This window comes from Macaca fascicularis, chromosome 11 (genome assembly GCF_037993035.2).
Source record: "Macaca fascicularis isolate 582-1 chromosome 11, T2T-MFA8v1.1".
NCBI classification, from domain to species: Eukaryota; Metazoa; Chordata; class Mammalia; order Primates; family Cercopithecidae; genus Macaca; species Macaca fascicularis.
In genome coordinates, this window is record NC_088385.1 from 79,735,611 (window position 1) to 79,756,171 (window position 20,561).

A 20,561-nucleotide genomic window follows, 5' to 3' on the forward strand; every position below is an offset into this window, starting at 1 on the left:
AGATATGATGATGTATGTGACAGTATTGAGTGATGGTAAGTGGTGGTTAGGTGTTTGCAATATTTAAAAATAAAAAGTGATAAAATCATAGTACATGGACAGTCCTGCTTTCCCGAAGGCTGCTGCCCTGAGTTGAATAACCTCAAGGAATTTTCTATGGTAGAGTCTGGTAATCTGAAATTAGAAACCAGATTTTTCAAGTAAAATGGATGAAAGTAGATCTGTTTCTCACTGGCAAACTCTTATTACTTAGTCTCCGTGGCAAAGTTCAAGTTTTTCAGCTTAGAAAGGGAACTCTTAATGTCATCTAATTTGGGTCACCTACCTTAGTAATACTGGCATATTCCCCCTGTAGGTAAAACTATAGAGGAAAAGAAATTACAATCCCAGGGCTTCCTAGCAGTCATGGAGTCAGAGTTAAGGGAGTCAGTTAAATGAATCAAATGTTTGGTGCTATCAGGGATGCATAGTTTTTTGGCTCCATTTCTATGAATGTCAAACAACATAAATTTATTAATCACTTACTGTGTGCCAGGCATTGTACTAACTACTTTGGAAGAATTATCTCATGGAATACTTTCAGCCATCCTAGGCAGAGAACATCTTTATTATACCTGTTTGGCAGAAAAGGAAGCAAGGTTTAGGAAGACTGGTTGTCTGTCACAACTCCAGTCATATTTCTCATGCCTCCCCTGCTTGTTTGCTGGCCTCCAAACACTGTGCTTCTACCAGTTCTTTGAGCAGGTCAGCATCCTCTCACTTCTAAGCCCTTTCACTCACTGTTCTCTCTGCTAGGAATGCCCTTCTTACGGAGGTTCTCATAGCTATCCCCTTTTCTTTCCAGTGTTGACTTCATAACCACTCATGGGGATTTTCCTAGCTCATATTTAAGATTTCCAATATAGCCCCACCTAACATTTTATATACCTCAAACCTACTTTATTCTTTTCTTACTTACTAATAGCAAATGTGGTATATAATTCACTTGCGTATGATTTTATTGAGTGTATCTCCTACTAGAAAATAAGCTTCATGAAGAACTTTATCTGTTTTGTACACTACTGTATCTCCAATAGACCCTACCTGACTCTGTGAATGCTCAATAAATATTTATTGGGTGATTGAATGAAACCATTGCCCAAAGGGATGGCTTGAGTGGGGAAACCATGCAGGCCATTAAACATGGTTTATTCCCTCTGTGAGCAGTAGAAAGGGCCAATATTACTGACATTGCTGCTGTGACCCTCCTTAGGCTATGAACCTTCCATTACTGACTCATTTACCCCCCAATTAATGGATAGTTTTCTTTCACTTTCAGTCTTCTCTTGTAATTTGAGAATTAGCCTTTAACAGTACTGTTTTACAGGAAGTTCTATCATGAGAAGATAAATTAATTAAGGCAAATAACACAGTGAAATTACTTAAAAGAGGAAAAAAATTTTCATATGAAATGAAAAAATTGGATTTTTACATTTTGAAATTGACAATAAATTTATTTCATCTTATATTTAACAAAATATCTCATAATTGTCATTAAGTTCGTTCTTTTCAAAGAATAATGAATTAAATGATGTTTTTTATAAAAATATATGATAATGGTAAGACATAATGGAATTCTTTACTTTATTCGGACTTCGTCAATGTGACCATAAGAGATTCATTTTTATAAAAGTATTTGTGAGTTTAATCGATTGTTTTCAAAGTCTTTTCTTGATCGTTTAATGTCTTAATACTTTCCATTTGGAATGTTTTGTGTTATTATCCCCATTGACTTCATCTTTTTCTCCTTATAACTTTTAACTTATCTAACTGCTGTATCTTCATCTCTGATATCATGTTCAAACATTTCATGAAATCCTTCCTTCATTTATTTTTATTGTATTACTGTGTATTAATAGATGCTGGCCAGAATCAACCAGAGACTGAGTGATGAAGGTGGAGGTTAGACAGATAAGATAATAGTAGAGTTAAGGAGGGAGGAAGGTTTTAAACATATTGGTAAAAAAAGTTAAGATTTTGTTTTTTCTATGCAATTTCAAGCATAGTCGAATGTTCTAAAAACACATTTCCCCTAGTGATTCCTTGTAAAATTTTTAAAGGGCAACTCACTTTTGCTCTTATTTTATCCAAGAGTGATTATCATATATTGAGCTGCTAGTATAGGCCAGGTGCTGTACTAGGATTTATATGTGTACCTTACTCTCCATAATAATTTAGTAATCAGAAAACTGAATCTCAATACTCAGCTACCAAATGATAGACATTCTCTCAAATGCCCCACAAGCTCCTAGCTCTTCCAACACAAGGTTAATAGATGAGGCTACTGATAGTTGTTTTTTTTCCTTCTGTTTTTTGTGTGTTTGTTTGTTTTTTAGAGCTCTGTATAGAAGTCTGCTCCACCAAATCATTTTTCTCCTTAGCTTGCTAAAAATTCCTTTATTAAAGATTCATTTCCCTGGATTTATGACTCTGAAATTTCAACTGTCCCCCGCTTTATGCCAAAGACCAGTTTTTAACAGCTGAGTATAATAAAATAGCAATGGATTTGACCCTTGCACCTTTGCTTTCAAATACGAGTGATTTAACCTCTCAGTCTACTTCTCCATAAGCTGAGAATAAGAACTTTATCATGAGACTTTCAACGAAACGCAGAGAAGAAAAAAATGTGTGTAAAAGTGACATAGCAAGGATATATAAGTCATTATGTGACAATCTAGACAAAACATCGTAACCTGCAACTAAAAATCTACTGGAAAATCATGTACCCTAGTCTACCTACCTGGTAAAGATTGCCAGCTCATTGTTTGGCAAGCTGAAGAAGATTAAAATAATATAAATAGTAACCTGAATTGGGATGTTTTACCTGCAAGCAGCAGATAACTGCAAACTCAAATGGTTTTTTTTTTTTTTTTTAAAGAAAAAGGGGGCATTTGTTACTCTATATAATAATAATTAAGATGTGCAGAGTATTTGAGGAATCGGCTTCTACTTCACATTGGTCCTGGGGACTAACCTTTTCTATTTTAGGCGTGATGCTGTGGTCTGGGAGCAAGATGGCCACACAAATTCCAAGAATCACACTTGGCCACAAACATCAGGCAGGCATGTTCTGGCCTCAGGGCTTTTGTCAGTACTATTCCTTCTGCCAGAGACAGTCTTCCCTTGTGGCTAATTTCCCCACGATAGTCAGGTCTCTGTCCAAAACTTACTCCACTGACAAATGTAAGTTTTATTTTGCACACATGGGTATTTTTTGGCACACTAAAGGTTATTCAGACATTTAGTCAGTTTAAAAAAATAATTCAGTTTACTAAAGTTATTGCTTTTATAAAATCACATTCTTAACAAGTTTGACTTATATACTTTATGATTCTGTTTATAAGGCTAGTAATTATAATGGTTACCTTTAAGGAAATTTTGGTTAATATTTGTTCCCTTCAATAATCTTAGTTATGTTCCATTAAATATTTAAGGTGTATTTACAAATTGGATACATTTAATTTGCTCCTCAAGTACTATGTTTGTTTATCTCAAATGAAAAACATTCCCAAAATACAGTGATAATTTTTATAAATATATTGAGGTTTACATGTTAGACAAGTCAGAGAGTAGATCTGTCTAATAGACTACATTCTCTTTAGCATTACTTGTATTACCAAGTACTTGTATCACCAAACATTCATAGATTTTTAAATATAAAAGATTAACAGTGTGGGTTTTATTTTCTTGTTCCAAATATTCCTAAAGTTGATTATAAATTTATTGAGGGTTTAGAGATGACTATGCAATAAGGAAATAATTATATAATATTACACAATTTTCAGGAATACCTTTCCAAGTAAGTTTTGAGGTTGCTTTCTCAGATTGGAAACCTGAAGTGACTGAACTTTAATAAAACTCGTTCACAGCCCACAATTCATGAGGCAGAGGAAAATGTGTTCATGCATCTTGTTTTTGAGTAATATGAATATTAATTAATTAATTAATTTATATTTTTTGAGACGGAGTATTGCTCTGTTGCCCAGGCCAGAGTGCAGTGGCACAATCTCAGCTCATTGCAACCTCTGCCTCCCGGGTTCAAGCGATTCTGCTGCCTCAACCTCCGGAGTAGCTGGGATTATAGGTGCCTGCCAATGCACCCGGCTAATTTTTGTAATTTTAGTAGAGACAGTGTTTCACCATGTTGGCCAGGCTTGTCTCGAACTCCTGACCTCATTATCCACTTGCCTCGGCCTCCCAAAGTGCTGGGATTACAGGCATGAGCCACCATGCCTGACCAATATTAATTTTTAAGTGAGATTAAAATATCACTTAAAACCTCCATAGAAATGGTTATATTATTTGAGTGAGCTTTCTTTTTCTCTGCTACATGATATATGCACATACCTCTGCCATATAAATATGAAGATCACAGGACATTAAACAATCTTACATTCTTTTCATATATTCTTGTCTCTTAGGGTTGCGCAACAATTATAGGTATTAAAATAATATCCATTCTTGTTCTAGTCCCACCACCCTCCAACTTTTTTGTCACAACTTCTTTTTTTTTTTTTTTTATTTTCTGTTTTTTGAGACGGAGTCTCGCTAAGTTGCCCAGGCTGGAGTGCAGTGGCCGGATCTCAGCTCACTGCAAGCTCTGCCTCCCGGGTTTACGCCATTCTCCTGCCTCAGCCTCCCGAGTAGCTGGGACTACAGGCGCCCGCCACCTCGCCCGGCTAGTTTTTTTGTATTTTTTAGTAGAGATGGGGTTTCACCGTGTTAGCCAGGATGGTCTCGATCTCCTGACTTCGTGATCCACCCGTCTCGGCCTCCCAAAGTGCTGGAATTACAGGCTTGAGCCACCGCGCCCGGCCCTTGAGCCACCGCGCCCGGCCGTCACAACTTCTATGTCCACTTAATATGCAGGACTTTGCTGATCACATATATTGATATAGGGTATTTTTCCCATATTCCTTTTTATCACTTTACCTGTCTTTATTTTTCTTCATGACACTTTTTGTGGCCTAAGATATTATTTATTGACTCTTTATGTTTGCTGTATTTGTTTCATTCCTCTAAAATATGAGCTCTGGGAAGTATAGTGACTTGGATTTCCTCCTGTATCCCCAATTCCTTGAAGAGTGCCTGGCACATAAGGGTCAATCAAAAATAATTGTTGAAAAGATGAAAGAATGAAAGGGGTCAGATGTGCTTCCCATGTCTATTCATAAACTAATGTATTGGTAAAGGGAATTGGACTGCCGTGAGTATCTTAGATTGATATGCATTCCGGAACTGGAGATGATTTCAATTTCCCATTATGCGAGTGCAATGATGGATCCCAAAACACAATCATGGTTCTGTAGGTGCATAACTAAGAATTGTCTTAAGTGATTCTAATAACCAGATTTGGGGAGGAAGAAGAAGGAAGCGGAGTTTGTTTTAGGGTGACAAACAGACATTCACATGAGTTAGAGGTAAAGATTTCTCCCCTTAAAAATGTTGGCATATCCCAGACAGCCTCACAGAAGAAACCACGTGACTGTTTGATTTCACCATGCCCTCTGTACTAGAGAACGTGGTTCAGATGTCTCTTAGCCCAATCTCATAGCTCACATCACAGAGATTAAAAAAAAAGACTAAAACCTCAATTACTTTTACTTGAAATGTAGAAGGAAACGATTCTTATTTTATGTACTGGTTGTTTCACTAGATTTTTTTCTTAGATAAACTATAATAAAGAATATAATTTTCTATTGATAACTCTTCTTTAATGGAATCTTTAATAGCTTAAATACTATAAGGTATAAAGTACTCCATCTCACTTTCAAAGACATTGGTAATTCTATCCTGAATAAAAGGTTGCTAAGTAATGTAACTGATCCAACTGGCTAATAGAAAGCATTAACTGCCTCAAAATCCCTGCAAAAATCAGATAGAAACTATATTACCCAATACGATCTCCATACTGGCCTTGCAAGCAGTTGCTTGAGTGAGCTTTTCAATATAGAACACTGGCCTGGGTAGTTTTACCATATTCTTGCTTTAATCAACAACACCTAAATGCATAAAACTCCTCTGTGGTAAGTCAACTCATCTATCCATCTCACACAGTTATTAATTCTTAGATTAATAACAACATTGATACAATTATTATCCCTTAATTATGCAATTAGAGGCATGCCATATAGTTCAGACAGGAGACAACCAACAAAGGGGAGTTGAATGAAAAAGACTTTAATTCATTGACTTTCTCATTACAATACTTGAAAAGACACAAAAATTTATGTTGGTCTACACATTGTCTCTGAAAACAGATGTATATGAAAGTGGACTTTCATGGTAAGAGTTAAAGAAAACATATAGTTTTGATTTCAAAAGGAACCTTAAAAAATAAAGTAACCTTTTATTCTTTTGATAATTGAGGAAGCTGTATCCCATATGATTTAAAGGATTTACATACAGTCACATAATGAAGGGCCTGAAAGAGAAATATGATTTTGACTTCTAATCTAGTGCTCCTGCCTCCCTAATATGCTTGATAAAAATCCATGGTAAAAATAAAATCTAACTGAAAAATAGGTACATATGTGGATCTATCTCCCAGTAAAGAGCTTTCCTTCACTTTGGCTAAGCATAAATTATGATAACATACTAATTCAACAAATATTTACTGAATGATGCCATGAGTACTACTCAGCATCATGAACAGAATAACTATTCAAAAAGACAAAAATTTCTCTTGTTCCCTACAACTGTGTATGTGTTTCGTTTGAAACAGCACATATAATCCTATTAAAAGTGTATACCTCATTTAAGTGTGATAACTACGTATCTACCAAGAAGATATGTAGAGAACAATATATATCAATGCAACTATTACTGAGTAACAATTAGATGTTCATTATTTACATGACCATAGAAAAGATTGCAAAGGAGTTTAATTACTTCCTAGTAAGATATGAGTGCCTTAGATTAGACAGTCATTTTGTATACCTAAATACAAGGAATTAAAAGAAAGATAAATTTTATTACCCTTTCAGAGTGAAAGGACTGTAGTGACTAAGAGAACTCATTTATTCAGCTTCATTGGGAAGTAGTAGCTTCTATATATTTGAATTTCCTAGATCAGGAAATCCATTCATTCATTAATTTGACAAATATTTGTGGAGCGCTTCCTATTTGCCAAGTCCTATTCTAGGGACAGAGATAAAGGAGAATACAAGACAGTTTCGCCCTGTGTAGTCATGCACTTGATAGATAAACAGATACATAGATGTGATCAGGACAAGTGCTGTGAAGAAAATTAATGGTGACAAGAATTTAGGGACAGCCTGAGATAGGCACTATTTCAAACAGTTCGGTCATATATGATTCTTCTCAGAATCAAAAGACACTTTTTAATGAGTACTTTACATAAATATTACAAATACATAGAAAGATTTTGTAAGAATTGGCCCAATATGAATGTTTCAAAAACATAGGTAATCTTAGCATTAATCTGCAATAAGAATACAATTTGATGATAACCATTTAAATAAATATATTTAATAAAATAAAATGTATATGTTGAAAACAGAATATTCTATCTGAAAAAAAAGAAATATTCATATCTTCTTCTTACCTCAAGGCCACACTCCTAAAATCCTAACAATGTTTTTTATTGCTCCAGAAGTTGAACGTGGCCTAAAACACGTTTCTCGGTCTAGTCCTTGGCTAACATTCAAGTATCATACTTTCAGATACCCTCCCCTTTGTGCTTTCTATGTCTACTAAATATTGTTTGGGATAGATGTTACAGATTATTGAAAATTGGAGGAAGAAAACATGCAGTGTACATTCTCGTGAAAGTGATAGAAAATAAGCATGCTATCAAATTCATAATCACAATTACTATAGATAGTTGTAATGGTAAAAACAGTAAAAATTGATTTGGTTGGCCAAGGTGTGAGCAGGTACCTGGAGAAGTAATAGAAGCCCAGAAGGGAAGGAAGGGCAATATGTAAGTATCCTTGGATATCTTAATTAAAGAAGGAAAGGACGTTTATTGCCAAGACTCAAGGAGAGGATAATTCAGGTATAAATAACACAGAGACACAGAGTGCAAAGGCTCTGAGTCAAAAATGTTTATTATTTTACATAAACGGAACTGAGGCCAGTGTTGCTTGATCTTAGGAACTCAGTTGGTTTTATGAGGGCATTTGAAAGAAGCAGGTAGGAGCCAGATGATAAAGGACCTTGTAGGCCGTGATAAAATCTTCGGAATATATTCAGAGTGCAATGGGAGCCATGGAAGTATTTTAAGCAGGGGAATAAGGTCTTCCAATTCACATTTTAACACATTTTCACTGGCTCCTATGTAAAGAATGATTTTGAGAGATAAAGATGGAACACGGAGGAACCACTGGCAGGTTGTAAAATGTGTAAGATTGTAAGAATCCGGCTGAGAGATGGTGTAGACTTGACATAGCACACAGCTGCAAAGACACAGAATTTATGTCAGCACAAAAGCTCGTGACCTGTTCATGGAGCCCCTTTCATCCAAGCCCTAAACAGATATTGATTGAAAAGCAGAACTACAAAAGGAAAGTCAGATCTTTCTTTTCATCTGACAGCTGTATTGACAAATTTTGTCTATTTGCAACTATGTGTTGTGTCAAAAATTTATGTTTTAAAGATTGCTAATGAGAAATCAGTGATGCTAAACAGTTCCTTCTGTCAATAAAAAACACAAATAAACATTTGCAAATAGTTAAGATGTGTTTGTGTTAGAGTCAATAATATTCTGAATATATTAAACTCTATATACCCATAATTGCATGGCAGATATAAGAAACTAACAATTGATGGGTTCTCATTATCAAAAATTGAATGACTTCAGATTTATATTGGAAAAAAAAAAAAGCCCTGTAAATCCTGTAGTGTATCACACAGATCTCCCACTTCAGAATGAGGCAGTCATTTGTTCATTTGCTGGAAATGTTGCTAAACAAGGACTTATAAGTCAGTTCTTCTGCAGAACTTCCCCTAGGCCGAAGTGAAGTACCTTGTCTACGGTACTGTTTCTTCCCTGGGGAGACTATATCCAATGACTTGTCTGTGTAAGAGTTTAGACCTTGGTACCTTCTTGCTTCAACTTAGGATCCTGAAGGGCCATCCTCTCTTGAACTCTTGTATTGGCCAAGGTCTTAATGCAATTGTATCACAATTTCTCTTCTGACCAATCGTTTCCTTAATCCATCCAGGCATTGTTGTAAAGAACACTCCCTGATATGGTTTTGCTCTGTGTCCCCACTCAAATCCCATCGTGAATTGTAATCCCCACGTGTTGAGGGAGAGATCTGTAATACCCACATGTCAAGGTAGAGTGGTGATTAGATCATGGGAATGGTTTCCCCCATGCTCTTCTCCTGACAGTGAGTGAGTTCTCACAAGATCTGATGGTCTTACAAGGCAGTTTTCCCTGCTCTTGCTCGCTCTTCTCTAGCTCTCCTGCTGCCCTGTAGGACATGCTTCTTCCCCTTCCTCCATGATTGTAAGTTCCCTGAGATCTCCCCAGCCTTTTGGAACTGTGAGTCAATTAAACCTCTTTTCTTTATAAATTACCCCATCTCAGGTATTTTTTTTATAGCAGTATGACAATAGGCTAATACACTCCCTAATAAACTACCTCTGTATAAATATTCAGTTCAGAGTCTATTTTCCGTGGAAGCAGACCTAAGATTGAAAATAAGCATAAACTTATCTCGAATTAGTTATGAGAAGCAAAAATTTATTCTGGGTCCTCAAGATAATCTCAGTGATTTTTCAGAAAATTACTGTCTTCTTCACACATAATTTGAATTAAGTTGGACATTTTGAGCTACTAAGACATTCTACTTAAAATATGGATATACTTAAAATAAGTATATGTTATGTATATATGTTATGTTGTATATGTTAAGTATACATATATATGTTATGTTAAGTATATGTTATATACTTAAGTATATGTTAAGTATATGTTAAGACATTAATTATTTGTTTGTAAGTTTCATGAAATGTGTTATTTGGCTGTCCTTTTATCAAATTAGTAACTCATTTAAATTTTGACCCACATTAGAAAATTTGTAATTACACTTTGCATAAAATCTGACAATGGCTTGCGAAAACTTTTCTGGTTGCAAGTATTTCTAGGAAGAAAGAGGTTAAGAGATTTTTCTGCCAGTGCTTGGTGTATTGTGTGGTCTCTATCTGCTGCCAGAAATTGCAGTGCCTACGGACCTTGTACTCTGATTGGGTAAGTTTTTGCAAAGCATTTTAGTTCACTGTCTATAGTTGGAGTCAGTGGAATATTGGGAGAGGAGTTGTTGGAGATTTGGAGACTTCCTGACATTTTTTATTAGTCTTCCTCATGCATGAGAATACAATCAAAGTAAATATCTTTTATTTGCTGTTTAAGATGGCTTCAACCTGCACCTATTATCCCCTCTTCCACTTTCCTGTTTTCTGTACAGAATTCTTGAGTTACCACTGATCACCATCACTCAGTAAGGCAATAAGCCGTGTCAAAGATCCCACTAAATAAGAGAAAAATATCAAAAATTTTACTTAACTGTATTTAAGAAATAAGCACTACAGCAATGTGATTAGAAGTACTGTTTTCAAAAAATTTAAAAACATATATTTCAATTTGATCTAAAGGCCCATGTGATTTAAAAGGAAGCAGACTTTCATTACATCAACAACTGTTGCTACTCACGAATATGTCCATCTACAGGGTCAAAGGATGCTAGCTTTCAGAATCACTAGCAATCAAAAGATAATCCTGAGTAAAGAAGAGCAAGAAGTGGTTGAGTTTTCCCCAGTCCTGAATGGACAAAAGAAAACATTGACTTCTTCAATCTTCAGTTTTGATGTTTGGACTTTTTGAAGTGTTTGATGCAAGTCAATGTTTCCTTCTGCTTGAAAGGAGAGGCTTGTTTTAGATGCCAATCTGGCTATGTTCAAATAAAACATAGGTGTTTGAATCTGTATGTGTTTTGACTGTGGTTAGTGGTTTCCTATTCACTTGAAAATTACTACCAGTGTTCAAGCTTGTTGTACTACTCAATCTTTCATTAAAATTTCCTATAGTGCTGGCTCAGAATTGACATTTAGTTAACAAAATTTGTGGAGTCATTGTATTATGGGCACAATGTTCCAGCCACCAAAGAGCTCATTCGGGGGCACGGTGTAAATATACTCTCTTTAATCTATGATGTGATTAATGACCAGGCTTTGCATTTCATTGTTGCTCCGCATCACTATCATGAAAAATAAAGCATTCACATTACTTTCCAAAGGTCACAGAAAATAAGTTATTTTCTCGTTAAGATAAACTTTAACAAAGATCTTTTAAGCTTGCTTATCTCAGAATATTTATGGTATAGAATTTTAGAACAGTCACAAGCAGAAATTTCAATGAAGATTCATATTTAAGCTGGACATTTTTTTTCTTATTGTGCCTTGTGCCTCTGTTGTATATGGCTTAGAAGGGAGAAATGCTATACAAAGTCTTTGAATGTCATCATTGCAAATCATATATACAGCAGTAGAAAATAGACTCTTGGGAATAATATTGCTGTGGTGGGGGAGAGGCAGCACAGGCCAAAGTAATTTAATTTATCTAACCTAAATCAAAATTTTAAGACTCACCCATGAAAGAAGTGTATGTATTGCCCCCATTTCTACTTTTTATTTTTCAGGCTGACTTGTGTTCTTGTCTCCCACTCAAATCAATGTTAAATACAAGGATCATAGTCTGAAAATTATTTGTTAAATAATTTAATAGACACTGTAAAGATTTTTTAAAGTTTTCTAAATGCCACATGTTATTTTCAATAACACATACTATTATTTTGCATATGTAGGCATATAATCTTTTAGAAAATAGATGGCATAATCTAGCAAACCAGATAACGTTGGGTGGCAGTTCATGTTGTTTTAAAACTACCATTACAATCTTACATGGTATTTATTTATTCAAGACAAATAATAAGCTTCATTTCTCAAGGGCAATGCACTAGAAAATGTACATAAAATTTTGTCTGCTGATTAACCTAACAGATAATAAAAGAATATGAGCATCATAAAATTTTTAAAAGTGTAAATGAAAAGGTAATACAAGAGGTGGGATTTACAAATCAAAAAATAGAGAGCTAATTGTAATCCACCTTCTATGGCATTGCATTAGAGATAAAAATACAAAATCACTTACATCAAAACAATGATATTATCTATATTCAATATTATTTATTTATTTTTTAATCTCAAGAGGTGAAAGTATAAAAATAGCTAAATGCTTGTGGGAATATTAAGGTCTCTAAATTATTTTGAATTTAAATGTAATTTTTACTAATACTATTGAGCAGTGGGAATAATTAGAATGATTTCAGCAAGACTGGATACTTGAATAATTAAAGACACAAGATTAATTTTAGGAGAGGCATCATTACCTAAAATTAAATATTAGAACCCTTATAAAAGATAGGAGTAAGAATGGAGAATAGACGGAACCATATTTTAAAGTTATTTAGCCTCATTAGTACCATAATTTCCCTTGAATAAATATAAATCCATTTGTATTAAATATAAATTTCAAAGTTTCATGATATGTATTTGTTTCTTATAGAAAGTAATGATTGAATAATCGTGTCTGTAATTCTTATATTGCAGTTTCAAAATACCGTCCCAAATTATTATTTTCTGAATCATTTTTGAATGGGCAATACATGCAAATTATAAAAACTTAAATATATTGAAATGTAAGATTTTCTTTCACATTTCTTCCTGGGCCAACCTGTTCCCTCAGAGCAATTATGTTTTGTTTTTGCTTTTTTCAGTTTCTGAGATACCGCACATATCTATATATTTTTGTTAATATTTGACACATGTTAAGCTTTCCACACACATTGTTTTGCTTCTTTCTTTTATTATCAACCATTCTGTATTAGTACATAAAACTTTTAGCAGCAAGACTCCATAATTTATTTAACCAGTTCTAATGGATAGATATTTAAAATTGTTTCCTTTTTAAAACCATTATAAACAATGCTGAAAATATAATTGTACATACACCTTTAAACACATCTATACAACGATTTCTAAAAGACTAACTTCTGATCAAAGACATATGAATTAATAATTTAACAAATGAACACAAATTACCATCTGGAGAGGCTTTGCCAATTTATATTTTCATAAGCAATATGTGAGAGAGCCTATTTCAAAAAAAGGGTCAAAAAACAGTGTTTTACAATTTTTGATCTTAGCCGATGTGACAAGTAAATATATGAAACATCAATGAAGCTTCAGTTTGCATTTATGTGTTTAGTGTGATTGAGATTGTCTTACATTCATTTATGCTTAAATGCCATAGCATTTTCTCTTCTGGAAGCTGTGTGTTCACATCTTATACTGATTGTAAATATTGAAACCTTAAAAATGGATTTGTGCATCTGCAAAATTGATGAATTATTTACAAGCATCTATTTCCCACTAGGTCCACATTTCCATTATTCACATATCTGTCATAGTTGGTTAAGTACCCTTTTGTTGCTTACTGAAGCAAATAATGAAATCAGTTTTGAGTTTGGAAAGAGGACTTATGAAAAATATATGTTCACCACAGCAGTATCTGATTACAGTAGCTGAGCAAAATATAATTCAATAGCAAATTCATAATTGCATATTAACATTCAAAACATAGGAGAAAGGTACCATTCTAATGGCAATTAAATAATTTCTGTAGTTCCAGAATACAACACATACATATGACATTACACTTGAATTTCTGGAAGTATCAGTTTTAATGAATACCTTAATTTGATCGTCATCATTGTATCTATTGTATGCCTTTGTTTAGAACTCATAGAGACCATTAAATTTAATTACTTTCCCCTGAGATTTGCCCAGTAAAGGTGCACTTAAAGGTGGGGCTTCTAAATTAGAAACAGATTCTCATGAATAAGTATACCATTTATTTGTTACAATTTGGAAAAAAATAAAGCAGCAAGTCTGAAAGCTTCCTACTTCAAGTTCTGGACAAGAGTAATGGTATGGAAGAAAAAGTATATTTAATTTTGAATAATATGCCCGAGGAACTTTTCAGCAGGATCTATTCACCATCTCTTTGATATATTCTCTGAGCTTTTTTGGACAAGTTTTACTAAAAAAAAAAAAAAAAAAAGTGAATAGAGGGCTTAAACCCCAACACATAACTCTTGCTTTTCTCTGTTTTCTATAAGTTTAGCCTAGAAGTTATATTGTATATTATTAAACACTGAAATATAAAATAAAATATTTTTATGATTTATGCTTTTCTATATTTTGTTACATTAGAACTTTAATATTAAAAATCAGAGGCTTATTTCTTACTTAGACTTTGAAAATTTATACCATTTAAATTTTTATATTGTTGTGGCTATTTAATTATAAGGCAAAAATATTCCACTTCAACTATGTATTAAATCCTTCTTTCTCTAAACCTTCTCTCCAAAACCATTTTTAAAAAGATATTCTGACTCTTGTGTATGCAAAAAAATTCCAGGTTAAAACAAATGGTTTTTCGTTAGCTTGTTGGTGCTAGATATAAATCAACTATGACAACAACAAAAACATAAGACAAACTCGTTTGGAATATTAATCACATTCATCTAAGAGTATGAAGAAAATCCTAAGTCTCTCATTATGTTACAATGATCCAGGAAAAGAAAGATAAAAGCGAAATGAAACCTGAAAAAGTAAACTCTTATGCACGAGCATAACTATTTATATTAAAGGTTATCTCCTCTTATGGAATAAAAGATACTCTTATGGAGCATCTTATATTTATTATGGAGTATCTGTAAGAGTATCTTTTATTATTTTGAAATTTTCCCCAGAGTCACGGGTTCAGTGACTCACATATATAATCCCAGCACTTTGGGAAGCTGAGGCAGGCAGATAACTTGAGGTCAGGAGTATGAGACCAGCCTGGCTGGCCAACATGCCGAAACCTCTTCTCTACTAAAAACACAAAAATTAACCAGGTGTGGTAGTGCATGCTGTAATCTCAGCTATTTGGAAGGCTGAGGCACGAGAATCGCTTGAACCTGGGAGGCAGAGGTTACAGTGAGCCGAGATCGTGCCACGCACCAGCCTGGGTGACAGAGCAAGACTCTGTCTCCAAAAAAAAAAAAAAAAATGTCAAGAAAATTTCCCCAGAAAATGTTATATGATAACCCACAAATAAATACTATATTATTCAGTTTTTTACTAGATCCTCAGTATTTACTAGACCCTAAGTCAATAAGTACTTGCCAAATAAATGAATACAAAAATTTATATTAATGCTTTCTAAATTACCAAACTCAACTAGATATGTAACCAAAAAGACAAAGAATGATCCTATGGTGAGGTCATCTCTTGATAGATTAGAATCTCCATCATATTAAACATCTATTATGTTGAAAACCAAGTTGGTATTAAGAATAGCAAGCTTAACTGGGGAAATAAAGAATAATAAAGAACATTTAGAGAAAAAAGGAATATATCAAAAGATGTCATGGTCTGTGGAGATTAAAAGGCTTAGGTTTCAAATCTGACTATGCCATTTACTAGCTGTGTAGCCTTCGGCGAGTTTCTTCAGCTCCCTCACCCCCTGTATCCTTATCTTTAACATAGTTATAACGTGTAATCTATTTCATGCATGTGGCAAAGGCATATATTGAAAACCTGCCTCAACCCCTTGCAGCTGGATGAGGCTATACCTATAGCTCTGGATAAAGGACTAGGGTGGTGATGTGTGTCACTTCCATACAGAAAAATGTAAGAGCCAGTGGGCAATCCTTCTTCACTCTTTCTTTCATTAATTTTGATTTAGTGTTTGGCAACCTTTTTCTGTAAAAGGGACAGAGGGTAAATAGTTTGAGCATTGCAGGCTCTATGTTCTTTGTTGCTACTACTCAACTCTCTTTATCATGCATAAAATGCCAATTCATTACCTAAAAGCAATCATAGAGTATATGTAAAGCATGAGTATTGTTGTTTTCCAGTAAAATTTATTTACAAAATTAGGTGGTGAGTTAGAATTAGCCCAAGAGCCATAATTTGCTGTCTTCTCTATTCACTCAATACCATATTGATTGTGATGAAGAAGTGACGAAAGAAAAGAGTTTAGTTGAATCCAGTTTAATTCACATGAATTGACAGAGCATATTAATATGCTTGGAACTCTGGTATTTGCTATAGGAAATAAATTTATGTATATTGAGGATTTTTTATGTGGCAAGCGATCTGATACGTTTTGCACATAAATACATAATTGCATTTAATCTTTGTAGGTTGGAATTTTTCAGATAAGAATCTTGAGACCCAAAGGAATTAAGTGAGCTACCCAAGTTAATACTGTTAGTAATTCTGAAATAAGGAATTAGAACACCATCCTATCAGCCCCTAAATTCTGAGTTCTTTCATGTTCATGTAACTGTTATATTGAATAACCATGACCCAGAGTGTAATCATAAAGATATTTTCTCCTCACAGTTGCATCTACAAAACCCAAGAGCTGTTATTTTTCTCTCATATAATAAATTTGGGAAGGTAGCCTGGGTGGATTATCTATTCATTCTAAGATAACAATAATATTTAAAAATCCTCTTATCACTTCAGTCTCTCAAATAGTCTCAGTTCAGTAACTAACATATTCTCATAATATTATTTATTATGTAATAATAAAATTACAATGTAATAAAAAAAATCTCTGAATATCAAAGTACCTCAAGCTTAGCTCAGGCCTGCTAAGAGTAGGAAAAGTGCATCTGGAAAAAGGATATTGGGTAGGTGGGGAGACATTTCTTTCCTTTTTACCTTCCCAGATCCTTTTCACTGTCCCCAATACCCCTTCAGCTAAAAAGAGGCAGATTCTTTCTGCTGGAGGTGTGGGAAGTGCTCTCATCTGCAATTCTCTTTTCTCCACCGAATACGCCTCCGGCTGATCCCTTAATCTCCCTCAAGCCTCCTTCTGCCAAGGTGTGCTTCTTCCTCCAGATGATCTTCTTGAGGAGAGTCTAAAATAACTTCAAGTTCTCTCTCTTCTTCTCACAGATATGATACTTATGGCCCACCCCAGTGTTTCTTAAGATCTAGAGGTCTGTTTAAAGAACTTTATATTGGTATTGAGGGGAATCAGAAGTGTCCCTCTCTGCATCTATCTTTCTTCAGCCTCCAACTCCTGGCTGCTTCAATTTTCTAAATTTTGCAAAAGCAGTATACAACTACCCTCGTTGCTGTGCCTGCCTAGGTCAAACACCTCCCTATGAAATGTGGGCGAAATTAGTGTCTATTATTCTAGAGAAGCTATAGAAACTTTTTGAGTCTTATATAAAAGCTTAAAATACTCTATTTTTCCTAAGACACTTGCAGTATGGTTGTGAATACAAAACTAATACTCTAGAAATATTTGCAAGATTTTTATGGATCAGAAGAGACTTAAGGGTCAATAATTTCATTTGTTAGCTGTACTGATGAATATTTACTAAGTGTCTAATATTTGGAAAGTGCTGGGTTAGGGCTTAAATAAGACTGAAACCAAATGCAGGTATCGTTACAGTCACTACTTGAATCTCTCTGGTTTGGAAGAATTTACCACACCTTCAAAAGTCCTATTTTAATTGTTTTTGTAAATCTTGGGGTCTCCATGTTATTTTACATAAATACACCTGCCTGGCAGGCAATATCAGTCTTTAAAGAATGGAATAAATTACAGAATTCAAATGTTGAAGACAGGCTTACAGTTCCTTCCATCATTCTTTCTGTAGACTTTCTATCATTTGCTCTTAGTTCCTTTTATGACATTTTACCAGTAGAATGAATCCGAATTACCCTGATTTACTGGCTGCCTATCAGCGCGTGTCTGAAGCAAATTCAGTCCTTGCCTCCTCAGAAGAAATAAGTCGACTGAGGGGCCTAAGACAGGAGAGACCGAGGTAAATTTCAGAGCAGGAGTAGACGTTTATTTAAAAAGGCTTTAGAACTGTAAGAAAAAGAAAGAAAAGAAGGAAAGTACGACTTGGAAGAGGGCCAAGTGGGTGATTTGAGAAACTAAATGCACAGCCTGACCTCTTGACTTGGGGTTGTCTGTGTTGACATACTTCCAGGATCTTGCATTACTTCTTCCCATGCCTGAGATCTTATTGGGAAACTTTTGATCAATTTCAGGTATTTTCTTTCTACTAGGAGACTGCCTTTCCCTGGCACTGGCAGTGAACAATTATTACTTTATTATTTATTTATTTATTTGAGACCAAGTTTCGCTCTTGTTGCCCAGGCTGGGGTGCCATGGCCCGATCTTGGCTCACTGCAAATTCCGGCCCCAGGGTTCAAGCTATTCTCCTGCCTCAGCCTCCCAAATAGCTGGGAATATAGGCACGAGACACCATGTCAGGTTAATTTTTGTATTTTTAATAGAGTCAGGGTTTCACCATGTAGGTCAGGCTGGTCTGGAACTCCTGACCTCAGGTGAGCCATCCACCTCTACCTCCCAAAGTGCTGGGATTGCAGGCATGAGCCACGGCACCCGGCCCTATTATTACTTTAGAGAAACAGTTAACAACCTCCTGACCCTCACCTGATGGTCGCCCAACACTCCTGGTGAGTAGGGGAAGCCCTCTCCTGCCCTTCTCATACTTGACTAGCTTGACTAGCTACCTCCTGTAACAACATGTGTGACAGGGGTGCATGTCACTACTCTCTAATTGTACTCAAGTAGAAAGGCTTGGGGCTCTCTTTTAGAGATCACCCTTAATTATACTGTGGGTGAAAAGAAAGCATCCTGCATTTTCTGAAACTTCCACATAGATTGGGCTATTTCTTAATGTTGAATCTGCATCTTTCTGTGTAATCTCAGGTTCAGTTCCTTATCTCTGGCTTTCTTGATTTTCATCAACATAATATGCATTGTTACCAAATACACCAAAATGGTTGTTTTCACATGATAAATATTTTTAAATGAATAACTGAGATTACAGAAGTAAAGAAAACTCACAGGGCACTGGCAAGTAGAAAATGATAAAGTGAAACTAAAATGGTGGGGAATGAAAATTGGCAAAGCCACTTTAGAGAATGATTTGGCAATATCTAGTGAAGGAAAAAATGACTCTGTGGTCCAGCAATTTCTCTCTTAGGTATATACCATAAAGATATGCTCAAATATGTGTACAAAGAGATATGTAAAATATCCTAGCAGCATTGTTCATGACAGAAAAAACAAAAACAATGACAACAAAATTCAAAGCCAGTCTATGTCCATGATAGAATGGATTTTAAATTGTGGTATATTTGTATACTGGTGTACTATTCAGCAATAACAATGAATGAATTAGATTGAATAATACGAATATAAATAAAATTTGCAAATTTAATCTTTAATGTATAAAGCAAATTATAGAAGAATATAAAATGTTTAAAAATAAGCAGAAAGTTACTTTATTGAGTTTAGGTAGACATGCATATGTAAAAATGTATTTAAAAAATGTGATATATGAAATTCTGATAATCACATAAAAAACTAAAAATTAATATCCAAGGGAGGGAGGGAGAGAATAAGAGAGATATTGTAAATAGAGGCAGGAGTAGGAGTAAACTTATTATTTATATATATAATTTATATGTTTAATTGTAAACCATGTGACTATATTGCTACCTAAAAAATGCATGGAAATGATTAGTGACTAAACTCAAGATGGTGGAGAAAAAAGAGAATGTGACTGGTTGGAGATACAAAGGATACAACAATTATATTTATAAGCATTTAGTATATTAATCTGAATGATAAATACAAATTCTTTATTATTCTGTATACCTTTTACACATCTGAAACATAATATAAAAATAAGGCTTTAGCTTTCAAAGACATTATTTCTGTTAAGGGCTTGACAATCCAAATTTGGAGGTCAACAACTAAGCATTGACTTTTCATTCTTCTTTGTAATTTTACTATAATAATCTCAATTTATGTCAAGGAAGTTTGGATGACTCTACCTATTGGAAAAACAAATTACCAGGTAGTATAAAGTGTGAAAAAAAGACAGATTAATGTTTCAAGATATTATTTGACCTCTTTTACACATCCCTTACTACTGTTGACACCCTTGATTTTGATATATTTCTTAAATCTTTCTTTTCAGAAGTAATCAAATTATTTAAGAGGAAACCTTTCGATGATAGTGTTTGTTATCTCTGTATTCATCCATTTATTATAAAGATGATCTAGTATTCTATTTTTATAAATACAGTGTTGATTGTACAATACTTCTGAGCAATGCTAATATAGTTTAACCTTAAAAAAATGAAACCTGACATCATAAAACTAAGAATTAGTATTGCTTCCACTTTTTAGAGCTTGATTTTGGCAGACCAGTTTTTTTTTTTTTTTTCATATGTGGGTTTTCTTATCTTTGGAATAAATGGAGTTCTATGAGAAAGAGCATTGTTGGAATTATATCAAATTAAAATATTAATAATAAATTTGTCGATGTATATAAAACAACTTAGTGTCTGCAATAAAACAGTTATTTAAA

The 20,561-nt window shown here is 34.3% G+C and overlaps 1 long non-coding RNA gene across 2 annotated transcripts in view; it reads left to right on the plus strand.

The window, feature by feature from the left end:
• Positions 1-20,561, plus strand: part of LOC135966274 (uncharacterized) — a 244,376-nt gene that overhangs the window by 28,176 nt on the left and 195,639 nt on the right. The window lies entirely within an intron of this gene.